General features: G+C 41.2%; 1 pseudogene; it reads left to right on the top strand.

The window, feature by feature from the left end:
* Positions 1–962: 962 nt before the first annotated feature.
* LOC143387943 (SET domain-containing protein 4-like) lies at positions 963–21,622 on the top strand (annotated as a pseudogene).
* Positions 21,623–23,087: the final 1,465 nt, after the last annotated feature.

The following is a 23,087-nucleotide window of genomic DNA, read 5'->3' as shown; positions in this document are numbered from 1 at the left end:
TAGTAAATGTTGGTTATGACTGCGATATGCAAGTCAGCAAAGCACTCGTTTATAAAATCAGTTATGAGCCCACCGTGGCACATGGTGTAATCCCAGCATCTCTGCAGGCTGAGGCAGGAGGATCATAGGAGTTCAAAGCCAGCCTCACCAATAGAGAGGAGCTAAGCAACTCAGATTCTGTCTCTAAATAAAATACTGGAATGTGACTCAGTAGTCAAGTTCTCCTGGGTTCGATCCCTGTACCAGGAAAAAAAAAATCTGTTTTCAGTTTCAGTAGCCACAATCGAAGTACTCAAGATTCACATGTGTCAGGGACTACTGTATTGGGCAGTCCAGAAATAAGGTATTTGTATCATTGCCCGAAAGTCTTTTGCACAGAGCTGATTCTAACTATGTTGCCCTTTCAAGGTGATTTTCCAATGGAAATTTTTAATGAGGTAATGATAAAGTATAAGAGGTTGTAAGAAAACAATAGAGATCTTACAGGTCACCAAAGCACCTGTTTATGAGCCAGGCATGGTGGCACACACCTGTATTCCCAGTGGCTCCAGAGGCTGGGGCAGGAGGATCTCTAGTTCAGAGCCAGCCTCAGCAACAGTTAAGATGCTAAGTAACTTATTGAGACTCTGCCTTAATGAAATACAAAAAAGGGCTTTAGTCCTCAATACCAAAAAAAAAGAAATTATGAAGTTTTCTGTCATTAATCAACATTCATTAAGGCCTCAGGCTGAAATCGTTTCAGAGGGACCCATATGATAGGGTCTCCTTTATGGAAAAAATCTTGATTTAGCTCATGGCACAAGCATTTCCTGAACAAAAAGCACATTAGAGAAACAGCTTACCCAAGTGTATGTTTGCATATTCAGCAGTGCAAGGGTGGTGATTGTCATCCAGCTGGAAAGTAAGACAAAGACCTGCTTTGTATTTTAGGTTGGGCACCTACACAGAAACTCCAGTTTAGTATGCAGAAGGGAAGAGGGAGAACAAGCCAGATCAGGAGGCGAAAACACCTCAGAAGTTCTGAATCAAGAGGAGGTATGGTTTTGTTTTTTTATTAGTAAAACAGAACTTCTTTTTGTCTAGCATCCAGTGATGTACATAGCTTTTCTCAAAGCCATGTAGATAGATATTGTTCCAAAGTACTGTTTCTTTCTTTCTTTTTTTTTTTTAAGAGAGAGAGAGAGAGAATTTTTTTTTTTTATATTTATTTTTTAGTTTTTGGCGGGCACAACATCTTTGTTTTTTGTATGTGGTGCTGAGGATCGAACCCGGGCGCATGCATGCCAGGCGAGTGTGCCACCGCTTGAACCACATCCCCAGCCCGAAAGTACTGTTTCTTAAAGAGCATTTTTTTTTAATGGTGCTCTTGTATTCTTTCCAACCCTGGATGCCGCTATGAATATATTTCAGTTATTGCTTCAGTAGTTTTCTCTGGGATGACCCAGGATCTGTGGCTTGCCATGACCTTAGTTATGTGTAGTGTATAAAAGTGGGGGTGTAAATTCATCACTCCCAATCTATGTGAAAGTGCTTGGACAACTTAAAAGTGCTGTTTAAATGTAAATCGTTTCTGTATAAAATTAGTTACACTCTTCCTAGTTGACCCCAAGCATGTCAGCACCATTTTGAGGCCCTCCATAGCCTGTGGCCAACTAAATCTTTCTTAGCTTTGTTCCCATTCTACCTTTGCCCCCTGGGATGATTTCCACCGCTCCTTTGCCTCCATCCTCTTTTGCTGTCTACTTGTCACTGTTGGTGCAGCTTTCCTGAGGGATTGTGTCTGTGTTGCCTGTTTGGTTAGGTGTGTCGTGGGATCCTCGTGCCTTTTGTGTGAGATCTCACCTCCTGCCTGGCACTCGTGTCTCTCACCAGTGGAGCTCCAATTTGGCTGCTCGATATCCTGGAAATACGTCATCTCTGCTCACCTCTTCTGGGGCCCCACACTTCCAGCTCTGCCGATCTCTTAGCCTAGAACGTCTCCTTTCCTTCTCCCAGCTTGTTTGCTTTCTCTCCTGTGCTCAGAACTGAGCTGAGGTCCTATATTTTTGAAAATGCTCTTTCTACTAGTCATTGACATTAGTCTTTGCAATCATCTTTATTAGGTGTACTCTTCTTTGAGGATCTAATATTTTTCCAAGCTTTCTCATGAAACTCTTGTTTCCAAACCGTACTAGTTTTTGAGGGTCAGCAATATAGTGTATGTTTTTTCATAGAGGCTACCATAAAGCTGTGTCTTTATCTGTGTGTGTTTATGTATGTAAAGTTGCTCATTAAATTCTCATTTAAGGGCTGGGGTTGTGGCTCAGCGGTAGAGCACTCTCCTAGCAAGTGCGAGGCTCTGGGTTCGATCCTCAGCACCACATAAAAATAAATAAAATAAAGGTATTGTGTCCAACTATAACTTAAAAAATTTCTCATTTAACCTGACATACTGGTGGGTACCTATAGTTCCAGCTGTTGGGAGGCTGAGTGGGTAACTACTTGAGCCCAGGAGCTCTAGTGCCAGTTTAGGCAACACAGTACTACCACATTTCAAAATAAACACATAAAAAATGATTATGCTTGTTAATTTATTGCTCTTACCACAAGATCTATTTCCTTGTTGTTGATTACATACGTTGGAAGGCTTATGCCTTTGCATTTTTTTTTAGTTGTAGTTGGACATAATCTTTATTTATTTTTATGTGGTGCTGAGGATTAAACCTGTTCCTCACACATGCGAGGCAGACGCCTTACCACCGAGCTACAGCCCCAACCATGCCTGTGCATTTTTAAAAAAGATTTTACTGAGGTATAATTCTCATAATGAATATTGTATAATTAAAGTATATAATTTGGTATGTGTATCATAAATGAAGTCATTATGCTATAAAATTTCCATTTTTAAAAAAATATTCTTAGCTGTAGATGGACATAATACCTTTATTTATGTGGTGCTGAGGATGAAACCCAGTGCCTCACGTATGCGAGGCAAACGCTCTACCACTGAGCTACAACCCAGGCCCTTCATTTTTTTTTTTAAATAATCACTTCCTACCATCCCTGGCTGAACCCTCTGTACCCCACTTCTTGAGTAACTTCTTAAATACTTGCTGTCACAATGGATTAGTTTGCATTTTATAGTGTTGTGTGTCACTAGAATCACACAGTGTGTCCTGTTCTTAAAAATGTGGTTTATTTTATTTAATTTTGAAATAATTTCACATTGTTATTTGCATTTGTTCTCTTTCATTGTTGAATGCCTTTATTGTTTGTTCATCCTGTTGATGATGGAAGGATGTATAATATATTGTATATGTGTAAGTTTTCCTTTTTTCCTTGAGTTCATTCACTTGTTGTTTAAAATCAAAGCCTCTGAGTGGTGTTCACTGGTCATGATTCTGCCCAGAAGTTTTGGAAGTTGAGAAGATTGATTCCTATCACTAGAGATGAGAACCTGGCACTGGAATGAGAAGTCACCTTAATAAGGATCATCACAAGACTATCATATTTCTCATCTCTTCTGAGGGCCTGTGTCTTTCTAAGGCCATTCATTTCCCCATAAGTGCCTTCTCCCACACCAAAGTACCCTAATGAGATGGTACAGAAGCCCCACAATTTAACCACCTCCTTGAGTTGCATTTTTCTGTGAATATTTGTGTGTACAGGTGAATAAAATTCTGTCTTTATTTTCTTGGTAGTTGTCTTTTGCCAGAGTAATTGCAGACCCCCAGACCCTTACTGTAGAGCTCAAGTTTTGCTTCCCTCAAACTGGGCACTGTAGTCATTTGTGTTTTGGGCCATTGCAAGTGAAGCTGCAGCGAACACTTGTGTGCAAGTATTTGCATGGACTTACGCCTTTGTTTCCTTGAATAACTACATAGGCGGGAGTGGTAGTAGGAGTTTCTTTCTAACTTGTAAGAAACTGCAGCATGGGTGAGTTTCTCAAGTGATTGTATGTTTTATGCTCCCATAGCAGTTTGTGAGAGTCCCAGTTTTCCATGTGCTTGCCAACTTTTTTTGGTCTGTAATGTGATCTATCCTGAATGCTTCTTGTGCATTTAAGAGAAATGCACTTTCTGCTGCTGTGGGTAACGTGTTTAGCAGCTCTCCTTCCATTCTGCTGGGTCCTTGTGCTCTCTCTGCTTCCTTGTTGATCCTGTGCTTAACTACCCATTATTGAAAGCAGGATCTTCAAGTCTCTAGTGATTATTGTAGAATTGTCAACTGTTCTCTCTAATTCTTCCAGTTTTTGCTTCAATATTTGGGGCTCTGCTGTTTGGTTTCTATCTGTGTGTAATTGTTATGTCTTCCTGATGGATGAACCCCTTCCTTGTTATAAATGTCTCTCTCTACTGACTTTTGCTTGAAAGTCTTTCTGGTCTTTTGTTGGAGTAGTCACTTCTGCTTCCTAGGTGCTGTGCATCCTCTGGGGCTTTCTATCCTTTACTTGCATTATCTGAATGTCTCTGTTGACAGGATATACTTGAATTTTGTTTTTAATCTAGCCTACCAAACTCTGCTTTTCCCCAAATTTCCTAATCCACTGACATTTGGTGTTATTGATAGATGTGGATTTACATTTGCCACTTTGCATTTTGTTTTCTGTGTGTCTCCTATCTTTGCTTTTGTTCCAGTACTTCTTCTATACTGTTTTCTTTTGTATGAAATCAGCATTTTCTGGTGAACTGTTTTCATTTCTTTATTGTTTTTTCATTTTGTTGTTCTGGATTATTTCCTTAGTTATTGTTCTAGGGTGTGCCATATGTGTCTTAACTTGATTAGAATCTATTTCATTCTTGATCTTCATCAGCTTGGGTTACCATAACAACATACCATAGAATGGGCTTCAGCTATATAAATTTATATCTTAGTAGTAGAGGCTGGGAAACCTCAGGTGAAGGTGTTGCTGATTTGGTTCCTGGTGAGTGCTGTCTTCCTGGCTGGTGACCATTGCATCAACACTGTCTGCACATGGCAGACCATCTCTCTCCCTCCTTTTTAGTGTTGGGGGATGGAACCCATAGCCTCACACATGGTAAACGCACTCTGCCACTGAGCTACACCCTCAGTCCTCTTTCTTTGCTTCTTGTAAGAGCAGGGATCCCTTGGTAAAGGCCCCACCCTCACGACTCCCTGACCTCATAACCTGAACTCCCTAAGGCTCATCTTCAAATACTGTTGGACTAGGACTTTAACATACTCATTTTGGGAGGCCAATAATATTCAATTTATAAGAATCTATTTATTTATATATTTTTAATTGTAATATTTTGAAGTTCTTATTGTGCAGGTCTACATTTTTTTAGATTTATCTGTTTTTTAGGTTCTTGAATTATATATTTTTTGATGCTATTTCATATGATATTTTTAATATTAATTTTTGTTTATTGCTCATATGTAGAGATACCATTGAATTTTTATGAATTGATTTGATATGCTGCAACATAATATTTTGGTATTTGTATTTTATTATATTTCATAGTTTTGAGATTGTATCTCTTTGTATTGCCTAGGATGGCCTCAAACTTGCAATCCTCCCATCTCAGCCTCGATAGTAGCTGGGATTTTGGGTGTATGCTACCATGCCTGGCTGGTTGGTTGCTTTTTTGTAGACTCCCCTTAGATTTTCTCTATGGGTGCTCATGTCTTCTGAGAATAAGGAAAGGTTTACTACTTCTTTCCTGTTTCATTCCTTCGGTTTGTTTTTCTTATGTTTACTGGTGTTGATGAAAAGGGAGAGGTGAGATATACTTCTCTTGGTCTTGAAAGCACTGAGTTTGTCACCATTGTGTCCTTGTTAGATATTATTTCCTGGGCTGAGGAAGTTTCCTTGTGTTAGTTTGCTTAGAATTTTTATCAGGATGGATGTTGGACTTGATGAAATGCTTTTATGCATCTATGGAAATGATCATATAATGAATGGTCTTTCTGTTTTAGTTGATGTTAAACCTTTTATGATCAGTCCGTCTGATATTCTTGATTATAGGTGTTCTTAGTATACAGTAATTTTAATGAGCATGTTTTTTCCTCTCCCAACCAGTGAATGAGAGCTACAAGTCTGAATTTATAGAGCTAAAGAAGTGGCTGAAAAACAGGAAGTTTGAAGATAGGAACTTAACTCCTGCTCGTTTTCCAGGTAAGAGTTGTGCTTCAGCTCTGCTGACCTCTCTCAGACGGGAGTGGGTGGAGCGCTCTCTGACAGTACATCTGTTGCTGGGTGGTGGGCTTCTTGACTTGTCTACACTGTTTGTGCTTCACCTTGTTGTAAATATAAATGTACATGGTAGGTGAAGGGAAATGACAGAATGATGAAATCAAAAGGAAAAGGAGAATGAGAATATAAAAATAAGATGAAGTCTTGGACAGGGACATAAAAGACACATTACGATATGTTACACACCTGTGGGAGGGGAGCTACGAATTCAACTGAGCCAGATTCTCTGGTATTGACAGGACCAGTACCGTGACTCTGGGTCTCCTATGCACTAAATTTAGTTGTCTGTTCAGTGGAAGTGCAGGTGCCCTGGACCCCAACCTGCAGGGAATGCCTAGCTAGGCATCATAGGAAAGATACTGGGTGACCTGTGTGCTGGTCACCTTGCCTGTGGTGGTTTCCTGGGATTTTTCAAGCATGCAGGCTAATGGGATTGTCCCTGGCCCCAGTGAGTTGGCATAGTTTTCTGTAGGCGAGGGAGGGCCCTCAGTTCATATTGTCCCTCAGCTTGGTGTCAGGTGTGTAGTTCAGTGTCTTGGAGAAGGAGCTTATCAGTGCTACAGGCTGCACAGTCACCTGAGCTGAGGCATTTTAACCTCTGATATGGGAATTGAAGAGCTCATTGTAGAGGTTAGGTTGTAATTTTCTTCTGGAACATTCTGTCACAGAAGTTGGATAGCTTGCTATTAGTGCACACCTGCATACAAGGATACCCTGCTGTGCCCATGGGTGGGCTAGAAATAATGGTAGAATACACCAGGATGCCCTTCAAAGGGACTTGGGGTCTGCCACAGTACAGAGAAGGAGTTGTGTGATAGAAGGGCCCTGAAATTCTATATCACAGGGCAGGATACAGACATTTTACCTTATAGAAAATGTAAAAGTATATGTTACTGAATGCTTCCTCTGGCCATTAACATTATCATTCAGTTTTAATTTGACTTTGAGCAAAATGAGTTCCTCTGTGTCTCCCAAGATAGATGATTTCCATGTGTGCCTCTGGCCAAGTGAAATGATATGTTGTTCCCCAAGAATCAGCTACATGTGGTGAGTTTGGACTAAATTGCTTGATTTGAGTTAATAACAACAGAGAGGGGCTCCAAAACAGTGTACTCAGGAATGGCAGGCCATAGTGAACTACTGGCATGTCCAGGGAGGCAGAGGAAGATAAGGGTTTTTAAAGGTGAATGAGAAGGTTTGGGTAAGATAAATGAACAATGTTTGTTGGCTGTAAGGATCAATAACAAGGGTGCCATCATTCCAAGGTTGAACAGACAATTGCTGGCAATTATCCTCACAGAAGTATTTTTGTTTTAGATTGTGGTTGTGGCAGAATCTTTTGTGACAGTTGTTATTGTCAGGCAATCAAGTGTGAGGACCCTTCCTTCACGGCACAAGTTAACTCCATTTTGGTTCTGACAACTTTGACCTAGTTGTTTTGTATCAGGGTTTCTGCTAGCTCTAACAGAATGTTTAATTTTCTGTTTTTGGGAGTCAAAGAATGATCTGTGAAAGCCACATTATCAGATTGATTTTAATATCATAAGGAGTTCATGATGTTTTCTAGAACAGCTTCCTGACCTCCTCTCCCTTGGGAGTGGAGGGCTAAGGACACCCATCTTCAGCTTTTTGTAATTTTGGAGCTCATTCACATTTTTCTTTCAAAATGGGCTCTCTAGGACCTTGAAGATACAGTTGAAGATATTCACCTCTTTTCCATGTTTGCTTTCCTAGGTACAGGAAGAGGGCTGATGAGCAGAACACCCCTGCGGGTGAGAACTTCTCTTTTGTCCTTGAAACCTAACACAGATTTTGGTGCTTTGTTTTTGTGGTTCAAATCAAGTGAATCAAAAGTACTTTACTTATAACTATTTCTCTTACGGTTCCGTCAAGTAGGGTTAAGTTTGCTTCATATAAAAGACAAAACCGAGTGTCTCAGTGCTTAAAAACAGTGCAGAAGTGTATTTTGCTGTCATTTAATAAAGCCTAGAGGGGCCAGACCTGTGGCCTTCAGAGGCTCAGATTCCTTCTAGCTCTCTGTCCCTCCCTAAGCCTGTCTAGGCTCCTGGAGCAAAAGGAGGGAGCAAGGGGGAAAGGCAGTGCAGGGACCCTCCCTGGAAGGATGTTCCCAGTTCCGCCCCCATTGGCCAGTGTTCTGTTGCTCGGCCTGGCGGCTACTTGGGAGGGAAAAACCTGCTGCCTTTTCTTTGGCCCCTTGCTCTTTAAATGGGACTTTGTTAGGAGAAGAAAGAGAGAAGTCATTTTGGTGTAGGCCTCTTCCTAACGCTTCACCACATCAAGGTTTAAAAATCAGGTCATATTGTAGATGCGTGAGGGGTGCTGTTCATGGTACGGGAGGAGAGCCTGAGCAAGTTGGGGACAAGGCCTGATCCAGGGGTTGCTGCCAACTCTGGGATTGGCAATGAGATTCCAGTCCTTCCTGCTTCTGTTTCCTTACCTGGTAAATAAGGAGATGATCTTTAGGTCCCTTTTAGTTTTTCTCTGTGGTATTTTAGAGCATTATGTGATGCATACTTTTCTTTAAAGTTAGAAATTAATTGCTTCCTTTACCTTAAGTTTATCTAAACTTTTTTTTTTGGTGTTGTGTATTTTTATATGCAAAGCCTCCCTCAACCCCTGAGCTACACCTTCCGACCCTAAATTTATTTTTAATTCCTTTATTTAATTTGTTTTAAACTCAGCTAAGAAAATGATACCTTTTGATGTTGTATTCTATTGTGCTGCTTTTATATTTTTATTAGTTTTCAATTTTAATGGTGGTAAGATACATAAAACTTAGTTTGCCATTTGGACCATTTTTTCATGTACAGTTCAGTAGTGTTAAGTATATTCACATTGTTGTGCAATATTTTGTATATTTTCAGAAAGGCATAATAAGTCAATTATGCCTTGACTTATTTGAAGCAGAATTTGAGTAGAAGAAATAGACCTCTCATATATATAGCAGTATCTATAAGTAGTTTTTGTTGAAATTATTAAATGATAATTGGTAGTTGCTTCACTTGTACTTTCAACTGTGACTTCTTAATTAAACTTTTTGAAAGTAGAGACATTTTACATGTAGTGAAATGCGCAGATCTTAACTGTATAGCCTGGAGAATTTATTTGTTAAAGAGATATTTACCAATCAAGTTATAGGATGTTTTATTTATTTATTTTTTTAAAGTAGAAGATCATGGGATGTCTACACTGATCACCTGCTTTATAGATTCAGAAACCATAAATTGAACCTCAAAGAGCTTTGAGATAATTTGTTGACTGGTTAAATTACTGATGCTGGTTAAAATGAAGGCAGGTTCTTCTATCTGCTTCTTAGTGCTCTATTTGGTGATTGTTACTGGTTCCACAATGTTGTACACTACCAGTGTCTCCAGTGTCCAGTGCCTGTTTGTTACTTTTTGTCATAGTTTTTTCCTCTCCGTGGTTGTATCTTAGTAAGAGAAACTAAAATGTACACTTTTGCAAGTGGTAGAATGAGAATCTGTGTGCTGGGCTGCCCTCTCTGGCACAGATCTCAGAGATCAGGCCATTGCCTGCTCACTTGGATTTCACTGGATAGTTTTTTTTTTTTTTAAGAGAAAGGGGTCTCATTATGTTGCACAGGCTGGTGCCAGACTCCTGGGCTCAGTTGATCCTTCTGTCTCTGCCTCCTGAATAGTTGAAACTAAGCAGCATGCTGCTGTGCCAGGCTTTGTTGGATAGAACTTTTTTGAGTGGTTTGTGCCTGTGCCCCCAGGTATCACTGGTTCCTCAGATAAGAAATTAGAAGAACTATATGGTTTCAAGTGTTTCCATGTTTCCTTCCTGTGCTGGTTTGACAGGTGGGAGTCATTCCCATTCGGAACCTTTAATTCTGTGTGGTTGTTGAACCTAGTGTTGGAGAGAACTCATCTGCTAACTCAGGGAATTGGGAGTGAGCCTACTGTTGGGCTCATGTGGCAAGTAGTAGGGACTTTTGGGTAGATGATTGCAGGATCAGTGACTTCACAATATGTAAGTCCATCCCAAAATGCTGGCGTCCTAAACTTTACTTTTTTTTGGCAAGGAGGGACAGATGATTATTTCGTTGCCTGAGAGTTGCCTGCTCACCACGGAAACAGTGATTCGAAGCTACTTAGGGGTGTACATTACTAAGTAAGTGGCCACATCATGTTAATCTGGTGCCAGTGTTTCTCCTGAATGCCTTTGTCATGGCAAATGTGTTATCCAAGGCACAATTCAGTAGAATCCAGATGCTTGTCTAGTAGATAAATACCTGAACTCAATTGAATGCAAATTGAAAGGTATATTCTGTCCTAGAAGTTTATTCTTCATGCACATAAACTGCATTTTGAAGTCTTTAATAGACTGCAGGGGACACAGGTGTGAGTCCTGACCCATCACCTAACTAGAAAGTGGAGGTTAAGTGGGACCATATATGTAAATCACAGCCAGTGCCTTAATAGGTAGCAGTTGTTCCCTTGGTCATAGTAGGTATCCATGGGGGTTAGTTAACCCTTTTTTTAGTTTAACCCTTATTTTTATGTGCTTGAATTCTTCCTCAACTATGAAGAGCTTTAATATTTTGAAAGAATTAATTATCTTTAGGTAGAGAGAGGAGGTGAAGTGGGAGTTAAGAAAGCTGAGAGTATTTTTGGCTTATTTCTGGTGGGCATTGGTTTGGGTGCACCTCAGCAGAAGGAGTTTCTACATTATGGGGTTGAAAGGTTGTGCTGTTGCTTAATCCCAAGGACAGCTCTGGGCACCCACCCTTGCATCTTTGTATTGGCTGATTGGGGGCAAGGTTGCCCTTAGGGTTAACCTTTTCTCATTCATTCTTTAGTTTTAGGTGGAATGCATCTCAGTATAAGAATCTGGATATTTGGATATTAAAAGATTAATGATAACTTTTTCTAAACACATTCATGCCACATGAGATATTTTATCAGTAATTATTTAACCAAAATTATGTAATTTCTAACAGAGCACGTAAGTTTAGTGAGTGTATTATGATTTCACTCAGTTTCCTGTCCAGGTTAGTACCGTCCTGTAGAATGTTGGGCAATGACAGAGGTGTTTTATTTTGCATTGTCTAAAATGGTAGCCACTGGCAGAAATGGCTTTTGAGTACTTGAAATGTGACTTACCATACTAAGGAACTGACTTTTAAATATTAATTTAATTCTAAATAAACAGCTACATATACTTAGTGGTCCGTATATTGGATGGTATACGTCTAGGTTTTTTTCCCACCAATTTTTTTCCCCACTGTATTTTATACCCTTATCCAGGTGAAACCAATGGCTTATGGCAAAAGCTTTCAAACAGGAGAACAAAGTTGAAAGCAAAGAGGTGTTTTATTGATTTTTGTTTTCAAAAACATGTAAAAAATCTTGTAAACAGTCCTGGAATCTGTAGAGTCAGCTTTTCTGACACATAAATGTGGCTTTTTGAGGTCCCTGATCGGGATGTGCTTTGGAGAAGAGCCTTAAGGAAGGAGACAGTTCTCTTGGTATGTTAAGTCAACGTAGGGTGTGTTGACCGTTTGAGCAAAATTCTTCCTACAGCAAATCAAAGTACTTAGCTTATTCCATATTTCAAGTCAGAGTAACTCCTTCAATCTGACCTTAATTTTTCAAGGTGGAAGCCTCGTCCATCTCCTCTGCTGGCTCTGTGCACCTTTTTAGTGTCAGAAAGGCATGCTGGGGACCGGTCTCTCTGGAAGCCTTACTTGCAGATTTTACCCAAGACCTACACCTGCCCTGTTTGTTTGGAGCCAGAAGTGGTGAATCTTCTACCCAATGTGTTAAAAGCAAAGACTGGAGAGCAGCGAGCCCATGTGCAGAAGCTTTTCACCTCCTCCAGAGACTTTTTCTCTTCCCTGCAGCCTCTGTTTGCAGAGCCCATTGACAGCATCTTCAGCTACAGCGCCCTCCTGTGGGCCTGGTGCACTGTCAACACCAGAGCTGTGTACCTGAGGCCTAGGAAGCAGGAATGCCTTTCCGCAGAGCCGGATACCTGTGCGCTTGCTCCATACCTGGATTTGTTGAATCACAGCCCTAATGTCCAGGTGAGAAGCTGATGTGGTGACACATGTTCTGTTTTGATAGAAAGATTTCAATGTGTAGAATCTGTGACTTTGAATAGTGAGTGAGACCAATGGGGAAAGTGTAGCTGACTTCGGGTAAATCAATGGGACCCATCTGTCTTTCGTGCATTCTGGGTTTTTCTTTTTGACTCCATTGTCCTTCTGGAATGCTTTTTCTTTGCCCCATTTCTCTGTTTTGCTGTCCAGGCCTCAGGAGCTCCGGGCTCCATCCTCTAGGCTACCTTTACCAGCAGCTTGAGTCCTCCTTCCTTCATGCTCCTTCTAGACCGGGGCCAAGGTCTAGCTTCTTTCCTGTCCCATCCCTTTTGCACTTGGTGGCATGGCTGTCAGAGCATTAACCTTTGCTCTGATCACTGAGGGATTCCTCCTTCCTGAATTAAGCAGCAAAATCTTTGTGGATGGGGACTTTTTGTTCTCTTTGGAACCCCAGGGCTTAGGGCAGAGTTTGGCATATAATAGATGTTTGGTAAACTTTTATTAATTGGATGAATGTTTGTGGGGAGAGGAGTCAGGAAATCATGAAGAATCCTGCTTTGGGAGATAGCCACAGAGTTACAGATACCCTCTTTCCCTGCCCTTTCTTTTGGTGGCAGGTATGGAAGATGGGTGTGTCTGCAGGGTAAATGGGTATGCTGAGGTAAAGGGCTGACTTTCAGGGTGGAGAGGAGTTCCCATCAGTGGGCTTGTCTGTGGGTGAGGGGTGCACGAGGGATGTGCTGTGCAGGCGAATGGCTGGCTCTGCTTGTGCTCTTCCCTTTATGTGACATGTGCCACGAGAACATCAGAGGTGCCAGTGAGAGGAGATTGGGGAGGCCTGCTGTGCTTTCTTAGGCCCAGGACAATGCCTGGCCTGTCCAATTATTCCTGCTACAGAAAGATGCCTTTTCCACAGTGTGACCCACAGAGGTCAGGGGTCAGAGGGGTGTTTCTGTTGATACATACGAATAATGCCAGGGTGTGCAGTGCCGTAGGATGCAGTGATTTTTATAGACTACTGTAGGAAGATCACGAACTGCGGCCTGTGGGTGTGTGGCCTGGGTTCCTGAGCTTCTAAGAATGGTTAGTACAGTCTTAAAGAATTACCCAAAAATAACTTATGACAGAGGCCACAGCTCAGCTTTTTAGTTTTATATTTAAAATAATCTCTAACAAATTTCCATTCTAGGTAAAAGCAGCATTTAACGAGAAGACTCGTTGTTATGAAATTAGAACAGCTTCTGGTTGTAGAAAGCACGAGGAGGTATTCATCTGCTATGGTCCGCATGACAACCAGCGGCTGCTGCTGGAGTATGGCTTTGTTTCCCCCTGCAATCCTCATGCTTGTGTTTATGTCTCAAGAGGTTGGAATCAATTTTGCTTTTCTTATTAAGACAATTTTTTGTCCCACTTGGATATGTTGTTATTTTGAATTTTATTAAAAATAGTAAAACCTTGAAACATACCTATACATCATTTACTTCATCCTAGATAGAGCTAGCCTTATTGTTTCTAACTGTGCAGTTTCAATATTGAACTCAAAACAGCAAAGCTTTGGTTGATAAAGTGGATAAGAAGAACTGAGCAGAGTTTTATTGCACTAGATCAGAGGCCTATACTGGAAGAAACCTAGACCTACACTGTCCATACAGTGACCATTGGGTGCATGGAGCTGTTTCAATTTAAATTGCTTACAATTAAATTAATATTTAAAATTCATTCCTTAGTAAGGCAAGTCACATCTCAAGTGGTTGAAAGCCATTTCTGACTAGTGGCCACCATATTGGACAATGCAAAAGGAAAGGAAGATTGCTAAGGAGATAAGTATAGTATTATTAGATCTAAGGAAATGGAAATATTTGTACTGAAGCCTTGTTACTGAAGATAGGATTAGAAAGCAGGGAATGAAAATGTTAAGACATCTTTAAGACACAGTGCTAATCAAAGAGGTAAGTGTAATATGTAATCCTATGTTTGGAGATTAATGCCATGGTTTAAAAAAAATTGATTTCGCTTGTGTTCTTTTGTGGTCTGCTAACTAGCCATGTCATTGATGATAATATTTTAAAATAATAATTTAGTCATTAAATTTATGATGTGAAAATTCCAAATTTAGTATTAGAAATAGTACATAGAAGGCTGATTTTTGTTTTTCTTCTGAAGTAGTAGAGGTGGTTTGGAGGTCATGAAGAAATGTCTAGAGATTTCCCCAGTGTATAATTTGAAGTGGTCATGTGTAAGTTGAAAGGGACATAGAAATGGTCAAGGTTATATATTCATCCTTTACACAGACTAATAATACTCCTCAAAATATAAATAAAACGACTAAAATTGGGCCTTACAGAGTCTCTTGGAAAACTTGCTTTGAGATTGGCTCATGCTTCAGAATTCTGATAACTTTAATATTGATGGTTATGAAATGATAGTTGTCAAATAAATTAATTTGAAGAAAAATCACCCTTTTGTTAAAAAATAAAGAAGGGGCTTTGGGTACAGTCCAGTAGTAGAGCACTTGCCTAATATGTGCTAGGCCCTACCACCATAGAAAGAAGAAAACCCTTCTTACCCTGTCCTATTCTCCAAATAACTGTCAATTTTTACATATTTGCATTTTTTTTTGTAATCGCAACTAGTCATTATTATGCTATTTGAATTCTGCCTTTTAAAAACTCTTGTTATAAGACTTCTCTCATGTTTTTACAAGCCTGTGTTTTGTTGGTTGTGGTTTTCCAAGTTATTATCATGCCTTAATGACCTGGTTTTGTTCATTGATTGACTTAATGGGAACATGAACTCAGCTTGTGGGTGTTCTGTCCTGAGGCCTTGGAATTCTTAGTTTTTCAGGGACTAAATAATGATCTCAGTGAATTGGACTTGAAGAGTAGATTTCCTTCGTGTGACTTAGGAAAAACTGTTTATACTTGATCCTAATGGGAAGGAAAGTAAGTGCAGATGGAGAGGGAAGATAACTTTTGTGTGAATTATACCCTAAATCTCTGTATGAATTTTTTTTTAATGCAGATACACTTGTTAAATATCTTCCATCAACTGATAAACAGATGAACAAAAAGATTTCCATTCTAAAAGATCATGGCTTTATAGAGTAAGTGTTTCCCTTTCCCTTTTGAAATTACTCTTTTAGGAAGTTTTCATGAAAAAATTGAGGGCTGGATTTTCCATGAGACACCTCCTAACTCCATCATCTCACTGGTAGGTGTTAGTTGAGCACTTACTGTGTGCAGAAAAGTGGTGCTCACTGTTGTGGAGGAGAGGACACAGGACTAAGACACTTTAAAGAAACTTATTTGAGGGGCTGGGATTGTGGCTCAGTGGTAGAGCGTTCGTCTAGCATGTGAGCGGCTCTGGGTTCGATCCTCAGCACCACGAAAAAATAATAAAATAAAGGTATTTCATCCAACTACAACTAAAAAGAAAAGAATAAAAAAAAATAAAAAACAAACTTGAACTATTCAATACTGTATTAAAAGAGAATCCCCTGCCTTTGCCATGTGGCAAGGTGGGATGGCCTTCAGGAAAACCGGTCACCAGCATCATGGTACAGGCTCTGGGGAAGGGGTGGTTGGTGGTTCCACACTACACGGGTAGATAGGCCTTTGGGTTTTCCCTTCCAAATTTTCTTTGAGGATAAAATTAAGATTTTAAATTAAGAGAGCTCTCACATAGCAATTGAGTGAGAGCTGTCTGGCTGTGGTAGCATCCAGATTCTTCCATCATTCATCACTATGAACTTTGTCCTGTGCCCCTTTGCTGTGTATCTCTTAACCAAGTTTTGCTTCTTACTAAAATTGATTGGAAGATAGCTTTTTATTCTCTTTCTCTTTTTTTTGTACCAGGGATTAAACCCAGGGGTGCTTAACCACTGAGCCACATCCCTAGACCTTTTATTTTTTATTTTGAAACAAGGTCTCACTAAGTTGCTTACGGCTTGGCTAAATTGCTCAGACTAGCCACAAACTTTCGATCCTCCTGACTCAACCTCCTGAGCTGCTAGGAATACAGATGAGCACCACCACACCCGGCAGCTTTTTATTCTTTAAAAAAATTTAAAAAGAGAATTTTCTGTTTCTTAGACTTTATTCTTAAGTATTATTAAGTATTTATTCTTAAGTATTGTTTTGACCAACATCATAGAGGTAACAATGTTCTGTGACCTCATTTTTAAAAAGTTTGGCTTATCAAACATTTGTCATGGTGTCATGAAATACTGAAATGACAGAAATGTCTTTGTTTTTCTACTTTTAGAAATTTGACATTTGGATGGGATGGGCCGTCTTGGAGGTTACTCACAGCTCTTAAGTCTGGAAGCTGAAAAATTGTAAGTTCCACGTGTATTGGTCTGAATTTGTAGCCACAACCTAGACACAATTTGGGGGGGGGGGTTGGCTTTTATTTAAATAGCCAAACAGAGAAAAAAGAAAGGCCATTCTGTATGTAACTGACTCATCCAGGGCGTGTTTTACTGTTTCAACCGTTTCTGGCATTCTGGTTTTAGAGTCATAATCACGTACATGGCTCTGGAAGTTTTCATTCTCAACTCTTGGGTTTCTCTGCTGGTGACCTGATGGCTTTTGTGAGCAGTGTCACCATTCAGCATCAAGACTCAGAGTAGTTCTGCTTTTCCTGGGAGCAGCAGAGCTCCTCACACAACCCTGCCTGTCAGTTGCCAGGGCAGACCCAGAAGCTGTGTTAAGAGCCCTAGAGTTTTCCATGGGGAGACAGGTGGAGGAGCCCCGGAAGGCTCCCTCGCATTCCTGTGAAGCTGTCAGTGCCACTCGCAGCAGCCGCCTGTCAGCACCTTTGGGCATGCTCTGCCCAGCACAGGGCTGCTGCAGCCTGGGGCCTCCTCAGGGAAGCAGCCTTCATCTTGCTGCTGTCCAGCATGGAGGGAGGACTTCTTGAAGACGGTGAGGCCTGAGGAGTAAATGAATAATGCTTAGAAATTGCTCTTAGCACGGTGCTGGATGTAGTTGGTGCTCACTCAGTGCTGCCTGCTGTGCATGATGCTGCCTTCTTCTCTTCCTTTAGGAACTTGGGAAATAGATGATCTCAACCATGGGCAGCACAGATTTGCACTGTGCGGGTCCTTATACATGGATTTTTTTGGAAATTTGCAGTAATTTGAAAAATCTTACAGATGAACTGCATAGCCTACAACTACTTTAAAAATTAAGAAAAAGTTAGCTATGTCATGAAAACATCAAATATATATAGATAATAGTCTATTTTATCATTTGCCACCATAAATATACAGAAAGTTAAATTTTATCAAAATTTATGCACAAACACATCAGAAAGATGCAGTTTTAAATCGTTAACTGCATAAAAATTCAGTGAGTGAATGTTGTGTTACTGTAATACTTTTGTACCCCTCCTGTTGATGTTTGGTGTTTAGAATGTCTGCTTAAAACTCTGCTGATCATCTCTGCCTGAGCATTTGTTTCTGCAGTAAGTTATATATCACAGTAAAAGCCATTTCTCACAGCCTTTGTGTGTTTTTCGCCATGTATGATACACACAGCACACAACATATGTATTAATCGACTATATTATTGTTAAGGCTTCCAGTCACCAGCAGGCTAGTAATAGTTGAATTTTGGGGGAGTCAGCAGTTATCTGTGGCTGGGACAGTGGTACCTATAATCCCAGCAACTTGGGAGATTGGGTCAGGAGGATCAAAAGTTTGAAGCCAGCCTCAACAACTTAGTGAGGCTCTAAGCAACTTAAAGAGACCCTGTCTCAAAAATTAAAAGGGCTGGGGATACAGTTCAGTGGTTAAATGCCCCTGGGTTGAATCCCATATATATGTGGATTTTTAATTGTGTGTCAGCACTGCCAGCTCCTGGGTTGTTCAAGGGTCAGCTGTAGGTGTTTTCACTCTCAGCAGATGGTGTGTTCTGTTACTGATATGTTTGTTTCTTTTCATTATAAAAGAAAGCTTGGGAATATTTGTGGTCCTCCCAAATGTACAAACATCCTGATTCATTCCTGACTGTACTCTATTTTTCCTCTTTGTTTTTTCCTTTGACTTGTTCTTCCCATTCGTTTGTTTTACATTTATTTTGTTTTGTGCAGACCCATTCAAGTGTTTTTAAATCTTTCTCAGAACAAGCCAGATATGAGAGCTTTTCAGGCACTTCAGCCTAAAGTTAAAGCAACTGGACATTTTCCAGAGGTCATCCTTAGGCCTCTTTTCTTCCCTCAGAGTCACTTCTGTGTCGGGTGCAGGAAAAGCAGGTGGTGGGCTTCTGCCTACTGGGGGTTTGCGAGCTGGTCGCCTCCCACCCTCTTGTTCTGTCCGGCCAAGGTCTGCAGCTTTCCCAGTTCTCACTTCCCTTGGGTTAGGTAATTGTGAAGATTACATTAGATAGTGGTCATGCATGGGACACTGTCCAGGCACATGGTAATTTTCTGCTTTCTGTCACAAGCACTCTCTGTTCCTGAGGTGCAGCTTTGTCTCTGACTCTGCAGACGTCACGACTCTTCCCTGTGGGGTCTTGTTGCTGTTCTGAGTTTCTAGCTGGCTATGTCTACGTCCACTTGCACGTTGTGCGCTTTTACCTTCTCTTGTCAACCGATTCTCCAGAATCTCTGCTTCCCAGTCAGCCCCTCCATCCCCTCTCTCGCTGATGGTGCTCCTTCCTCACGTGTGGTCTTGGCTCTGCCCCCTTCCGGCTCAGTGTGCTTCCCTAGCTCACCTACACTCTTCTGCCTTCAGAAAGTCAGCCCCACCTCCCCACCGAGCTCCACTCCTGCAGACCTGCAGAGTGTCTAAGCAGAGTGGCTTTCACGTAAAGAAAGCTGTGGCTGTACCTGTTGAGCATTTTGCTTTGTGAAGTGCGTTCCAAGTTGTCACCCAGCAAGAAAGACTGTCACTTGAAGAGTAGGACGACTCCAGTGCCTTAGCTCCCAAGTCCTCTGGCCTTTCTGCTGTGGACCTGGCTCCCTGTCCCGTCTCTGCCTTCCTCCTCTGTCGCCTGCTTTATTCCCTTGGCTGGTGGGCACGACTCCACTTACTGTGTCCCAGACACAGGGTTGTGATGATGGTAACATCTGCTCGTAGCCAGCAAGGAGCACCCAGTACCCCTGCCTTTTATTCTTGGCTGCTCCTTTTTTGTGCACCTTGTTGCTTCCACACCGGAACTACCCATGGTGTGAAGGTTTTAGGGAAGCTGCTTATAGAAGGAGTTTTATTTTGCTCTGGAAGAATTGGAGGGGAGTTTGTTGTTTGCAGTGTGAAAGCTCTTTATTTCTCAAGAGCCTGCTGAAATTACTTTATTGAACATTTTGGTTCTAGTACGTGCTGGAAAAAAGTTCTTCTTGGAGAAGTAGTTTCAGATGCAAATGAGAAGACAAGTTTGGATGTAGCCCAGAAAATATGCCATCATCTCCTAGAGGAGAGTTCTGCTATGCTTCAGAGGGTATGTTTCTATAATATGACATCCTTTTCTTAAGCATTGTGACTGTGAAGTTATTTGTCTTATACATGTTATTAAAGACAGTAGATCTTTTTTTAAAAAAAAATTATTTTTTAATTGGGGGTGGACACATATCTTTATTTCTTTTTTTTTTTAATGTGGTGTTGAGGATCAAACCCAGTGCCTCATGTGTGCTAGGCTCTACCACTGAACTACAATCCCAGTCCAATAGTAGATCTTTTTAAGAGCACTTTTTAGTGTCTTAAATGTTGTAAATTCTAGGGCTGGGGTTATGGCTCAGCAGTAGAGCGCTAACCTTTTGCACATGCAAGGTCCTGGGTTTGATCCTCAGCACCGCATATAAATAAATAAAATAAAGATATTGTGTCCAACTGCAACTAAAAAATAAGTATTTAAAAAAATGTTGTAAATGCTGGATTTTCCTGTTGATTTTGTACCTGTGCCTTTAAAATTTTCCTTTTTAATTGACAGATTAAACATTCATATATTTATGTTGTACTACATGATGTTTTAAGATATTCTTATATATATATATATATATATATATATATATATATACATATACATATTGGAATGCCTTAATCAAGCTGTTTAACATATACATCACCTCATACTTTTTTTTTTGGTTGTGAGACTCTTTAAAATTTAATTTCTTAGCAATTTTCAAGGATGCATACTGTTAGTAACCGCAGTCAGCATGCTGTACAGTAGATCTCTGATCTTTGCTAGGTGATTTTGAAGGTCTCTGGAGCCTACTCTTGTTTAGCTCGGGTGTTGTATCCCTTGACCAGTGTCTCCCCCGTCCCTCACTTCTAGCATCTTCTGACACCATTCTGCTCTTTTTCTGTGTTCAACTTTTTTCTATCCACATATAAACAAGAACTTATAATTTTTGTCTTTCTATTCCTGGCTTATTTCATTTAACATAATGTCTTTCATTTAGTGTAATGTTTGTCTGCGTTGTCACAAATGACAGGATATCCACCTTTAATTTTTTTTTTTTTTTAGTTATTGATAGTCCTTTATTTTCTTGCTTATTTACATGGGGAGCTGGGAATCAAACACAGTACCATGTGTCCAAGGCAGATGCTCTACTGCCGAGCTACAACTCCAGCCCCCAGGATACGCATCTTTTTTTTAAGATTGAGTAGTATTCCATTTTGTACATACTCCATGTTTTCTTTATCCATTTGTCTGTAATGGGCACTCAGACGGATTCAGTGTCTATGCCTGTACATTTAAATAGGTAAAAATTGATCACATGATTTCTTACTAATAGGTTTTATTTTATGTTTTAACTTAGTATTTTAGGTAAATGAGAAATCAGCTCATTTATATGAAAATGTGAATGGGATTATAAAAAGCAATTTTAAGGAACCTTGAAGACATTATGCTAACTGAAAAGAGTCATACACAAAAGGATATATGTAGATTCTACTTCCATAAGGTATTCAGAACAGGCAAATCCAGAGTGACAGAGTAGAGTGCAGGTTACCAGGGCTTTTGGGAACGAGGACTAAGGATGCTAATGTGTGGTCACAGGATATGTCTGGGGTGGCAGAGAGTCGGAGGGGATAGTAGTGTTGGTTGTACAACACTGGGAATCACGCAGTGCCACTGAACTATACGCCTGAAAATGGCTAAAGTGGCAAATTTTATGTTCTATTTTACCACAGTAAAAAATAATTTAAAACTCACTTTCAGGTTTCTCACATGAAGGATGAAAAGGTGTCTTTGGTAAGCCAGCTGGATTTGGTGGAAACACTGTGGCGGGAAGAGCTGATGGTCCTCCAGGCCTCCACTGAGACCCTCGCCAGCGTGCACACCACTTACCTGGCCTCCCCCAAACGCCTGGGGTCACCTCCTGTGGTGGGTGTGACTTAAGCATTTTTAAATTAAGTTGGATTAAACGGATTTTCTCTCAGCTGTTTGCGGTCTCTGAGTGGTTTGTATTCTACCCATGCCCTTAGTCCTTCCCCTGTAAACACTGAGCTTTTAAGATCAGGTGTTCAGGTGTGTGGAGCACGTCTGCAGGGGCAGAAGAGTTCTGGGAACTGGGAGCTGTGAGTGAAGACACATCCGCCATCTGAGTGGCACCTTTCATCCACTACAAAATAAACAGCAGTGCCAAGGGAAGAGGGCGGGGAGGGCCTGAGGGAGCTGGAGCCATGCTGGAGCCCGCCCGGACTCGGCTCTGTGTGTGGTCGTCACTCTGCGTCCTGCTTTGTTCTGACTCAGCAGAGGGAAGAGGCCAAGAAGTTGTGCTTTTAAGATGCTCTGATACCATCGAGTTAAGGGGCAAGTTGGTGGCGGGTGTGGGGGTGTGAAGCAGCTCTGGGTCCCAGCCAGGGTTCCTCAGGCCTTCTGTGTGTGGACGCACCCGATGGGTGTTGAGAAGCCTTCCTGGGGGCATGCAGGGTCTCCAGGAGGACAGACTCCCCCGACCTGCTCCTGGCCGCTGATGACTGAGGCAGGCTTACTCGGGAGTAATCTGGAGGATGCCTGGCTGGCCTGCGGCTGTCCGTCTTCCTCGCCATCTCTCCTGGGCAGGCCTTCACTAGAGGAGCCGGGCCCTTGCTGTGTTGCTGTGCCTCAGTTGGGTGTCTGCTTGATCCTGGGGCTCAGTGGGGGACAGTTGGCCCCTACCCTTACTTTTGGTTTTATTTTTTAATATCTTTTAGGTCCAGGGCGGAGAGAAGGGAATATGCCCCCAGAGCTCTTTGTCTTTGGCCTTATGGACCTTCCAGTGTCATTCGGAGAGCCAGGACTCACAGAGGTGTGGCGTGGCCTGTGCAGGGGACGCCCCAGCAGACACTGCACTCAGAGTCCTGTTCTCTTCCCTCCAGTGTTCCTTCCCCAGAGTGCCAATTCCTTCTCTTGTGGAACTTGGTAAAACCAAGTGAATGGCTTCCTCCTTGGAAGGCGGGGAGAGGTCAACATTTTCAGGATTCCGTTTTGAACCTATTTCCCTGTTTGCGTATATAGTTTGTATTAATTTTGTTTTGTACTGGCTGTGGTATATTCCATGATCCACTGTACCGGGGGTCAGAACACTCCCTCTTTAGTGGGCAAAATGGTAAACATTTTAAGCTTTCAGGATCAACTCTACTGCAAAGCAGATTTAGATCAATGTGTAAGCAAATTGCATGGCTGTGCTCCTAGAAAACTATTTAGAAAGATGGGCAGTGGGCTGTAGTTTGCTGACTCCTGTGTTATTCCAGAATTTCTTTTTCTGTCACTACTGGGGGATCTTTTGGACCTAAATACGTCACTTCCTTTATACCTTTGAAAGTGAAAGCCCTCCTGAGCTTAAAAACTTTCCAAATAATGCTTGGTAATTATTTGCTCA

The sequence above is a fragment of the Callospermophilus lateralis genome, unplaced genomic scaffold (assembly GCF_048772815.1).
Source record: "Callospermophilus lateralis isolate mCalLat2 unplaced genomic scaffold, mCalLat2.hap1 Scaffold_129, whole genome shotgun sequence".
Lineage (NCBI taxonomy): Eukaryota > Metazoa > Chordata > Mammalia > Rodentia > Sciuridae > Callospermophilus > Callospermophilus lateralis.
This window is presented reverse-complemented; position numbering and strand designations above follow the sequence as displayed.